This window comes from Scyliorhinus torazame, chromosome 9 (assembly GCF_047496885.1).
Source record: "Scyliorhinus torazame isolate Kashiwa2021f chromosome 9, sScyTor2.1, whole genome shotgun sequence".
Taxonomy (NCBI): domain Eukaryota; kingdom Metazoa; phylum Chordata; class Chondrichthyes; order Carcharhiniformes; family Scyliorhinidae; genus Scyliorhinus; species Scyliorhinus torazame.
In genome coordinates, this window is record NC_092715.1 from 166,133,994 (window position 1) to 166,146,278 (window position 12,285).

A 12,285-nucleotide genomic window follows, 5' to 3' on the forward strand; every position below is an offset into this window, starting at 1 on the left:
GAGCCTCAACTGCTTCACTGGGCAAGGAATTCCAGAGATTCACAACCCTTTGGGTGAAGAAGTTCCTCCTACACTCCGTCCTAAATCTACCTCCCCTTATTTTGAGGCTATGCCCCCTAGTTCTGCTTTCCCCGACCAGTGGAAACAACCTGCCCGCATCTATCCTATCTATTCCCTTCATAATTTTATATGTCTCAATAAGATCCCCCTGCATCCTTCTAAACTCCAATGAGTACAGTCCCAGTCTACTCAACCTCTCGTCATAATCTAATCCCCTCAACTCTGGGATCAACCTAGTGAATCTCCTCTGCACTCCCTCCAGTGCCAATATGTCCTTTCTCAGGTAAGGAGACCAAAACTGAACACAATACTCCAGATGCGGCCTCACCAACACCCTATACAATTGCAGCATAACCTCACTAGTCTTGAACTTCATCCCTCTAGCAATGAAAGACAAAATTCGATTAGCCTTCTAAATCACCTGTTGCACCTGCACACCAACTTTTTGCGACTCGTACACCAGCACACCCAGGTCCCTCTGCACAGCAGCATGTTTTAACAACTTACCGTTTAAATAATAATCCATTCTGCTGTTATTCCCCCCAAAACGGATAGCCTCACACTTGGCAACATTAAATTCCATCTGCCAGACCCTAGCCCATTCACCTAACCTATCCAAATCCTTCTGCAGACTTCCGGTATCCTCTGCCCTTTTTGCTTTACCACTCATCTTAGTGTCGTCTGCAAACTTTGACACATTGCACTTGGTCCCCAACTCTAAATCGTCTATGTAAGTTGTGAACAACTGCGGGCCCAACACTGATCCTTGAGGGACCCCACTAGTTACAGGTTGCCAACCAGAGAAACACCCATTTATCCCCACTCTCTGCTTTCTATTAGTTAACCAATCCTCTACCCATGCTACCACTTTACCCTCAATGCCATGCATCTTTAGTTTATGCAGCAACCTTTTGTGTGGCACCTTGTCAAAAGCTTTCTGGAAATCCAGACATACCACATCCATTGGCTCCCCGTTATCTACTGCACTGGTAACGTCCTCAAAAAATTCTACCAAATTAGTCAGACACGACCTACCCTTTGTGAACCCATGCTGCGTCTGCCCAATGGGACAATTTCCCTCCAGGTGCCCCGCTATTTCCTCCTTAATGATAGATTCCAGCATTTTCCCTACAACCGAAGTTAAGCTTACCGGCCTATAATTACCCGCTTTCTGCCGACCTCCTTTTTTAAACAGTGGTGTCACGTTTGCTACTTTCCAATCCTCTGGGACTACCCCAGAGTCTAGTGAATTTTGATAAATTATCACTAGTGCGTTTACAGTTTCCCTAGCCATCTCTTTTAACACTCTGGGATGCATCCCATCAGGGCCAGGAGACTTGTCTACCTTTAGCCCCATTAGCTTGCCCAATACTGCCTCCTTAGTGATTACAATCATCTCAAGGTCCTCACCTATCATATCCTTATTTCCATCAGTCACTGGCATGTTATTTGTGTCTTCCACTGTGAAGACTGACCCAAAAAACCTGTTCAGCTCCTCAGCCATTTCCCCGTCTCCTATTGTTAAATCTCCCTTCTCATCTTCCAAAGGACCAATATTTACCTTAGCCACTCTTTTTTGTCTTATATATTTGTAGAAGCTTTTACTATCTGCTTTTATGTTCTGAGCCAGTTTACTTTCATAGTCTACCTTACTCTTATTTATGGCTTTTTTAGTAGCTTTCTGTTGTCCCCTAAAGACTTCCCAGTTCTCTAGTCTCCCACTAATTTTTGCCACTTTGTATGTTTTTTCCTTCAATTTGATACTCTCCCTCACCTCCTTAGATATCCACGGTCGATTTTTCCCCTTTCTACCGTCTTTCTTTTTTGTCGGTATGAACCTTTTCTGAACACTTTGAAAGATCGCTCGGAAGGTTCTCCACTGTTCCTCAACTGCTTCACCATGAAGTCTTCGCTCCCAGTCTACCTTAGCTAGTTCTTCTCTCATCCCATTGTAATCGCCTTTGTTTAAGCACAGAACACTAGTGTTTGATTTTACCTTGTCATCCTCCAACTGTATTTTAAATTCCACCATATTGTGGTCGTTCCTTCCAAGAGGATCCCGAACTATGAGATCATTAATCAATCCTGCCTCATTACACAGGACCAGATCTTGGACCACTTGTTCCCTCGTAGGTTCCATTACATACTGTTCCAGGAAATTATCCCGGACACATTCTATAAACTCCTCAAGGCTGCCTTTACCAACCTGGTTAAACCAATCGACATGCAGATTAAAATCTCCCATGATAACCGCTGTACCATTTCTACATGCATCCGTTATTTCTTTGCTTATTGCCTGCCCTACCATCCTGTTACTATTTGGTGGCCTATAGACTACTCCTATCAGTGACCTTTTCGCCTTACTGTTCCTGATTTCCACCCAAATTGATTCAACCTCGTCCTCCATAGCACCAATATCATCCCTTACTATTGCCCGGATGCCATCCTTAAACAACAAAGCTACACCACCGCCCTTACCGTCCATTCTATCCTTTCGTATAGTCTGATACCCTTGGATATTTAACTCCCAATCGTGACCATCTTTTAACCATGTTTCAGTAATGGCCACTAAATCATAGTCATTCACGATGATTTGCGTCATCAACTCATTTACCTTATTTCGTATACTACGAGCATTCTGGTAAAGTACACTTATGCTGTTTTTAATGTCTTTTTTATGAATCCTCCTAACACCTTGATCAGTAACTTTTCGCAATTTATTTTTCCTCCTACCCTTTCTCCTAATTTTCCTTGTCTTTGAACCCATATTGCTACATAATAACCTGTCACGTAACCTGCTGCCTTGATCTCCATTAACCATTATACTGTCCATAGCTTTACACTTCCCTTCCCCCCAACTTGTACATTGACGCCGAGATCTCTCTGCTCATCCACACTACCAAGAATCTTACCATTAGCCCAATACTCTGTATTCCTGTTACTCCTTCCAAAATTAATCACCTCACACTTTTCTGCATTAAACTGCCACCTCTCAGTCCAGCTGTGCAGCTTATCTATGTCCCACTGTAACCTGCAACATCCTTCCGCACTGTGCACAACTCCACCGACTTTAGTGTCATCTGCAAATTTACTCACCCATCCTTCTACGCCCTCCTCCAGGTCATTTATAAAAATGACAAACAGCAGTGGCCCCAAAATAGATCCTTGTGGTACACCACTAGTAACTGAACTCCAGGCTGAACATTTCCCATCAACCACCACCCTCTGTCTTCTTCCAGCTAGCCAATTTCTGATCCAAACTGCTAAATCACCCCGAATCCCATGCCTCCGAATTTTCTGCAATAGCCTACCGTGGGGAACCTTATCAAACGCTTTACTGAAATCCATATACACCACATCAACTGTTTTACCCTCGTCCACCTGCTTGGTCACCGTCTCAAAGAACTCAATAAGGTTTGTGAGGCACGACCTACCCTTCACAAAACCGTGCTGTCTATCCCTAATCAAATTATTCCTTTCTAGATGATTATAAACCATATCTCTTATAAATCCAAGAATTTGCCCACAACAGAAGTAAGGCTCACTGGTCTATAGTTACCGGGGTTGTCTCTACTCCCCTTCTTGAATAAGGGGACAACATTTGCTATCCTCCAGTCTTCTGGCACTATTCCTGTAGACAATGATGACATAAAGATCAAAGCCAAAGGCTTAGCAATGTCCTCCCTAGCTTCCCAGAGAATACTACGATAAATCCCATCCGGCCCAGGGGACTTACCTATTTTCACACTTTCCAGAATTGCTAACACCTCCTCCTTATGAACCTCAAGCCCGTCTAGTCTAGTAGCCTGTATCTCAGTCTTCTCCTCGACAACATTGTCTTTTTCCTGTATGAATACTGACAAAAAATATTCATTTAGCATCTCTCCCATCTCCTCGGACTCCACGCACAACCTCCCACTATTGTCCTTGACTGGCCCTACTCTTACTATAGTCATTCTTTTATTCCTGACATACCTATAGAAAGCTTTAGGGTTATCCTTGATCCTACCTGCCAAAGACTTCTCATGTCCCCTCCTGGCTCTTCTTAGCTCTCTCTTTAGGTCCTTCCTAGCTAACTTGTAACTCTCGAGCGTCCTAACTGAACCTTCACGTCTCATCTTTACATAAGCCTCCTTCTTCCTCTTGACATGTGATTCAACTACTTTAGTAAACCACGGTTCCCTCGCTCGACCATTTCCTCCCTGCCTGACAGGTACATACTTATCAAGGACACCCAGTAGCTGTTCCTTGAAGAAGCTCCACATTTCAATTGTGCCCATCCCCTGCAGTTTCCTTCCCCAACCTATGCATCCTAAGTCTTGCCTCATCGCTTCATAATTGCCTTTCCCCCAGCTATAACTCTTGCCCTGCAGTATATATCTATCCCTTTCCATCGCGAAAGTAAACGTAATCGAATTGTGGTCACTATCACCAAAGTGCTCACCTACCTCCAAATCTAACACCTGGCCTGGTTCATTACCCAGTACCAAATCCAATGTGGCCTCGCCTCTTGTTGGCCTAGCCACATACTGTGTCAGGAAACCCTCCTGCACACATTGGACAAAAACGGACCCATCTAAAGTACTCGAACTATAGTGTTTCCAGTCAATATTTGGAAAGTTAAAGTCCCCCATAACAACTACCCTGTTTCTTTCACTCCTATCCAGAATCATCTTTGCAATCCTTTCCTCTACATCTCTGGAACTTTTCGGAGGCCTATAGAAAACTCCCAACAGGGTGACCTCTCCTTTCCTGTTTCTAACCTCAGCCCATACTACCTCAGTAGACGAGTCCTCATCAAACATCCTTTCTGCCACCGTAATACTGTCCTTGATAACTTCCCAAAGATCATCATACTTACTGAAGAGGTGTGGACAGTCTGATGATGCATTATGTAAGGGCACAAGGAATGGGAGCAGGAGTAGATCAAACGGTCCCTCAAGCCTGCTCCATCATTTAATAATGGATCATGGCTGATCTTCGACCCCCAACTCTGCTTTCCTGCCCAGATCCCTTTATTTCTTACAGTCCAAAAATCTATCAATCTCGTCGTTGAATGTACCCAACAACTGGAAAAACTTGTGTAATTACTGCTGCAGAAAATAAACAGGCTAGACAGCTCCAGTTGAGAGGCTCGTGGTGGCAGTCGCAATGGGCCATACAGCTTCCTCCTTGTTGAATGAATTCTACAATTCCAAAGCAAATTTCCCAGCTCCTCAGTCATAATGCAAACAACCAGTTAGCTCTGATTTCTTGACTCCCGGGACCATGCAACAGGCTTCTCCTGATAGGGGATGGGGAAGGGGCTGGGACAGGTCAATTTGTCAGCATGGAAACTCTAAGCTTCCTTCTGTTGCCAGGAGGAGCACGCCTGTTTCCCTTGGCCCCACAAGGAAAGTAAAAATAATATTTTGAAAGCTTAACTTCTGAGGCTGTTCTGGACGTGATCCACTTACCCAGTGAGTTGACATGGTGGGAAACCTCCTGCTGCTTTCCACTCAGGCTGCCATGTTTAAAATGCAGCAATCAGGAGCCTGAGCACAGGAGCTGAAGATGATCTCACCCGTTTTAGGCAGGTGTACTTGTCCCTGATCAAATGTGCAGGCAGGGCAGGTACATAACCTAATCGGTTTTGAGTGCCAACCCATTGCTGGTGCCTTCTCTGAGGTAAGGACCTGTTCGAGGCCAACAATAACTAGCAGAGAGGAAAATTTTAAAAAATATTAAAAGAGGAATGACATGGATACACAACCCAGGGGAGGGGGAGGAAGAAAAAGGGGAACCTGAGGGGAGTAAAAGGAGCAACACAGAGGGAGGGGGCGGAAGAACCCCCCCCCCCCCTCCCACCAGGCAGACGCGGCAGAAACTCAAAGGAAAAAAGGGAGGGAAGGGGTAGAGCCGAAGTAGCGGGGGGGGAGGGGACCCTCCTCCCTCCCGAGCAGGGAGGATATCAAGGGGGGGCTTGGTGGGGGAGGGGGGAGGAGGGTAGCGCACTGAGACGGACGGTGACAAATTGTAAATAAGAACAAGAGAACCTTGTGCACTGTATAATAACAAACACAAAATGCAATGTATATAAAACTGAAAATACCAATAAAAACATTTGCATTTGCGTATTTTGAAGTAGCGCACCTTTAATTATATCAATATTTCTAATTGTAGCTCATTATATTTCCCTGCCTTTAACTCTTATCAATCTACAAACTGCCTTTTCCAAATACAAATTAACTCCTTCTTCAATGATGTTATTATATTTGCCTCAATGTTTTGTGGCAAAACCTTTCTTGTTCTTTTTAACCTTTTCAGCAGACATCTTTGGTAACAAAGGGGAAGGGGAACTTCAAAGTTTGCAATATTTTTTATTGCTGGAAGTACTTATAAATTATTTTTAAAAGAGTAATATTAGTTAAGAAAGTGTGACCTCCACGTTGATAGTGTATTCACTCCACTCATTCTCTTCATGGCAGAACTGCTTTACAAAGAAAATATTTATTGGCGCAGTGTCAAAAGAACTTTATCAAATAGCTCCAGTTGACTCTAGTATTTTATTAGGCCATAAGGTATGTAAAAGGGAAGATTTCTTCTGTTCTCCCCAGTGAAGCAGACCTCCTTCTGGTTCATGATAGAACAATATTGAGAGGGACCATGGCATATCACGTGGGTCTCCCAGCTGGTTCAGGGTAGATGGTGGAAAATGACAAATCAGAGCAAAATATAGGCACAAAATATGGATCCTCAGTGCTGCCTCATGCAGGGAAGAACACAAAACACCTCTCAACGTGTAACGTCATGATGTCAAATGACTCTACCAGCTGATCTGACACTTTATTTCCAAACTTTGGCTATGCAAGTCCATCCAACAAATGTGTGTGTCACTCAACCTGAGTTCAGCTGCAAATTGGTGTTATTTGAAGGGTCATGCAGTCAAACTATGGGTAAGGTGAAGATATCGTTGCTATTGCAAAGTCTTGAAAAGAGAAATGTGTTTGGAGATTCTGGGCGCAATTCATCCACCGCCCTGCACAGAGCTGTGCGCGACGGGTAAATGCAGAGAAAGACTCAAATCAAGTGTTGTGCCAGGCCAATCGCAAGTCACCTGACTTTTCCTGGCGCCTGAGAATCCTAAACTGGGCGCCGATTAGTACTGGTCTCCACAAGCGGAGACCAGTCCTGCTGGCCACTCGGGGGTTTGGGAGGTAATTGGAGCCCCTCCGGGTGGCCAGGGGCAGAGCAGGGCAGTACCCTGGCACTCCCCCTGCCTCCTGGGCATCTTGGCAGTGCCAACCAAGCACACTGATAGTGTCAATCTGGCACTGCCAAGATGCCTAGTTGCATGGCCAGGGTGCCAGGGGTACATCTCAGGTGCCATTGGCAGTGCTACGGTGCCCGAGTGCCAGGTTGGCAATGCTAAGGGTCAGGGCCTGATGGGGGCCATGCTCATGAAAGGGGAGGTGAGGGGGGGGTATGAAGGCTGGGGGGGGGGGGGGGGGGGGGGGGGGGATTGAAGGGGGGGGCTATGGAAGTGCTTCACAAAGGTTGGGGAGTTAAGGGGCGGGTCCTGTAAGGTAGTGGCCCTAAAAGGGAGATGGGAGGGCCTGAAAAAGGGGTGGGTAAATGTCTATGTGGGTGGGGAGGTGGGGGACCGTACAGTTCATTTAGAGATCAGGGCATCTTTTCAAAATGGTGCCTGATCTCTGAGGAGTTGGTCTCGCTGGTGGGACCAGCTCCACGCTGCTGAAAAAAAAGTCATTTAGCTGGGTGTTTCCAGGCACTGGCAGCACCAAGAGTGACCCCACTAATAAACGGGACTCTGCTTCATTTTGGGGCCTCAGTGAGGAGTGCCCTGTCAATGATGCATTTAGTCCTAGTTCCTGTATTCCGCTCGCCAGTGAAGAAAGAGATCGGTATGCCATCCATCATCCAACCCTCCCAAATGCCCCAACTCACCAATAAAGGGGAGATTGAGCCCCCACATCCCCAGGCCGGATCCCTGGCTGACAATACAACCTTGGCATTGCCAGCCTGTCACCCTGTCAGTCCCCCTTCCAGCCTCCTGCCAGAGTGGCAGTGCCACCTAGGAACCCTGGCACTTGGGTGACACTGCTAAGGTGCCAGTCTGGCAGTGCCAAGGTAGTATCAAGGGTGCCAGGGTGCCACCCTGCCCAGAAGCTGGACCACCCTGGTCTCCCCGACCCCCCCCCCCCCCCCCCAAGTGCCGGTATGTCTAGTCCACATTTGTGGAAACCAGTTCTAAACTGCACCCGGGCGAGGCGAGGCCGTTAGGACCCAGGCAGTAAATCGATCTGGAGTAGACATGTTCAAGTGAGACTAACTACTCACGTGAATATCAAAATCTGGGCCCCGACCTCTCATTAGATCTCGCAAGGCGTGACGAGGCCGATACATCTCGCGAGAGGCCTCACAAAAGATTTACCGGCCTCATCATAGATTATCATAGAATTTACAGTGCAGAAGGAGGCCATTCGGCCCATCGAGTCTGCACCGGCTCCTGGAAAGAGCACCCTACCCAAGGTCAACACCTCCACCCTATCCCCATAACCCAGTATCCCCATCAACACTAAGGGCAATTTTGGACACTAAGGGCAATTTATCATGGCCAATCCACCAACCTGCACATCTTTGGACTGTGGGAGGAAACCCACGCACACACGGGGAGGATGTGCAGACTCCGCACAGACAGTGACCCAAGCCGGAATCAAAACTGGGACCCTGGAGCTGTGAAGCAATTGCACTATCCACAATGCTACCGTGCTGCCCACTTCCTGAGTTGGGTGCAGTGCAGCCTAAATGTGGATGATTGGATGAATCCATGCCTGCATCTCACCCAAAAAGCCGACGGGAAACACCACACCAAACCCGCCCAAAATCACACTTACATTATTATTTCCATTATTTCCATTGTTGGCAATTCAGTATTTATGCTTCAGAAACATGTAAGATTTATACCACTTCATGACCAGACCACATCTGGCAGAATTCTAGTGGGGCAGGCTTCATATACACCCATTTCCTACACACCACATTTTGAGCAGACTGTGCTCTGCTCAATGACAGACCAGGTGGCCGCATGGACCTCGTTGTATCGGGTCTCCCCATTGGTCTCCAGCCTCCGTACTGGCGTCATCAGCGAGTTCCTAAGCGGGTACCCTTTATCCCCCAAGAGCCAACCGGCCATCCTGGGGTGGTCCTCGAAGAGGCCAGGAACGCCTGACTGCCCCAGGATGTGAATATCGTGCACACTCCCTGGGAAGCGTGCACACACGTGCATGATCTTAAGATGGTGGTTGCACACGAGCTGAATGTTCAGGGAGTGGAACCCCTTCCTGTTGACGTAGGGCACTCCCAGACAGCCTGGTGAGTGCAGGCCTCAGCCCCTGGACCCCCACATGCTACACGGCACGCCCATCCACGGGAATCCACTTGGGATGTGTGAAGTACTCACTTAACCACGATTGCCAATTCCCTATCAGCAATAAAAACATAGAAAATAGAAGCAGGAGGAGGCCCTTCTGCCTTTCAAGCCTGCTCTGCCATTCATTATGATCATGGCTGATCATCATGTTCAATACTCTGATCCTGCATTCCCTCCATATCCCTCGATCCCGTTAGCTCCAAGAGCTGTATCTAATTCCTTCTTAAAATTACGCAATGTTTAGGCCTCAACTATTTTCTGTAGTAGTGAATTCCACAGATTCACCACTCTCTGTGTGAAGAAATTTCTCCTCATCTCAGTCCGAAAAGGTTTACCCCTTATCCTCAAATATGACCCCGAGTTCTGGACTCCCCCACCATTGGGAGCATTCTTTATGAATCTACCGTGTCTAATCCTGTTAAAATTTTGATAGTTTCTATGAAATCCCATCTCACCCTTCTAAACGCCAATGAATATAATCTGAACCAATTTAGTCTCTCCTCATATGACAGTCCCGCCATCCCAGGAATTAGCCTGGTAAACATTCACTGCACTCCCTCCATAGCAAGAACATCCTTCTTCAGATAAGAACACCAAAACTGGACACAATACTCCAGCTGTGGCCTCCCAATGGCGCATACAATTGCAGTAAAATATCTCTATTCCTATACTCAAATACTCTCGCTATGAAGACCAACATACCAATTGCCTTCTTTACCGCTGCTGTACCTCCGCGCTTACTTTCAGTGACTGATGCACAAAGACACCAAGGTCTCGCTGAGTATGCACCTCTCTCCATTTACACGCATTCAAATAATAATCTACTTTCCTATTTTTGCTACCAAAGTGAATAACCTCATATTTATCCACATTAAACTGCATTTGCCATGCATGTGCCTACTCACTCAGCTTGTCCAAATCCCACTGAAGCATTTCTGCATCCTCCTCACAGTTCACCCTCCCACTCAACTTTGCATCATCTGCAAATTTGGAGATAATACATTTTGTTCCCCCATCCAAATGATTAATATATAAGATGAACAGTTGAGGTCCTAGAACAGGTCCCTGTGGTATCCCACTAGTCATTGCCTGTGAATCAGAAAGACCCATGTATTCCAACTTTTTGCTTCCTGTCTGCTAACCAGCTTTCTATCCATCTCAAGACACTACCCGTAATCCCATGCGCTTTAACTTTACATATTAATCTGCTATGTGAGACCTTGCCGAAAGCTTCTGAAAGTCTAAATAAACCACATCCACCGGTTCTCGCTGGTCAACTCTATTAGTTACATCTTCAAAGAATTCTAGCAGATTTTTCAAGCATGATTTTCCTTTCATAAATCCATGCTGACTTTGTCTGATTACACCACTGCTTTCCAAATGCTGTGATATGAAATCCTTGATAATGGACTCTAGCAACTTCCCCACTACTGGCATTAGGCTCACTGGTCTATAGTTCCACCTCCCTTTTTAAATAGCACGGTTACATTCCCGACCCTCCAATCTGCAGAACCATTCCAGAGTCCAAAGAATTTTGGAAAATGATCACCAGTTCATCTACTATTTATAGGGTTACTTCTTTAAGTACTCTGGGATGACGATTAACAGGCCCTGGAGATTTGTCTGCCTTCAATCCCATTAATTTCCACCAAACCATTTATTTACGAATACTAATTTCATTCAGCTCCTCACTAAAACTTATGTTTCTCAGCACTTCCGGTACATTAATCATGTCTCCCTTTGTGAAGGCAGAAGCAAAGTACGAGTTTAGTTCCTCAGCCATTTCTTGGTTCCCTGTTATGAATTCCCCATTTCTGACTGTAAGGGACCTACATTAGCTTTTAGCAATCCTTTTCCTCTTTTCATACCTATACAAACTTTTAGTCAGTTTTTATGTTCCCCACTAGTTTACTTTCAAATTGTATGTACCCCTTAATTAATGCCTTGGTCTACCGTTGCTGAATTTTAAACTGTTTCCAATCCTTGGGTCTATTGCTTTTTCTAGCTAATTTGTATGCCTCTTCTTTTAATCTAATACTATCTCTCATTTCCCTTGAAAGCCATGGTTTGGCCACAGTTCCTTCTACTTTTGCGCCAAATAGGAATGAACAATTTTTGGAGTTCATCTATTCATTCCTTGAATGCCTGCCATTGCCTGTCCACTGTCCTTCCTTTCAGTAATGTTTCCCAGTCTATCATAGCCAGCTCATGCCTCATACCATCATAGTTCCCTTTATCGAGATTCAGGACCCTAGTCTCAGAATCAACTACCTCACTATTCACCTTGATGAAGAATTCTACCATATTATGGTCACTCATCCCCAAGGGTTCTCTCACAACTAGATTTCCAACTCCAGAAATTTCTCCTCTATTGTACTGTGACTAATTTGTGTCACCCAATCTATATGCAGATTAAAGTCACCCATCATCAGAGATGTTCCTTTATCACGTGCATCTCTAAATTCCTGTCCAATGCTATTCCCAACATTACCACTGCAATTTGGTGGTCCGTACACCATCCCTATGAATGGTTTTTGCCCCTTTATGTTTCTTAACTCAACCCAGATAGATTCCACGTCATCTGTACTGATATCTTTCCTCAGTATTGTACCAATATCTTCTTTAATTAACAATGCAACACCACCATCTTTTCCTTTCTGTCTGTCCTTCCTAAAAGCTGAATAGCCCTCAATGTTTAGAACCCATCCTTGAGGCCATGTCTCCGTAAACCCAACTATATCATATCCCTTTATATCTGTCTGCACAACTAATTCATCCATTTTGTTTGAATG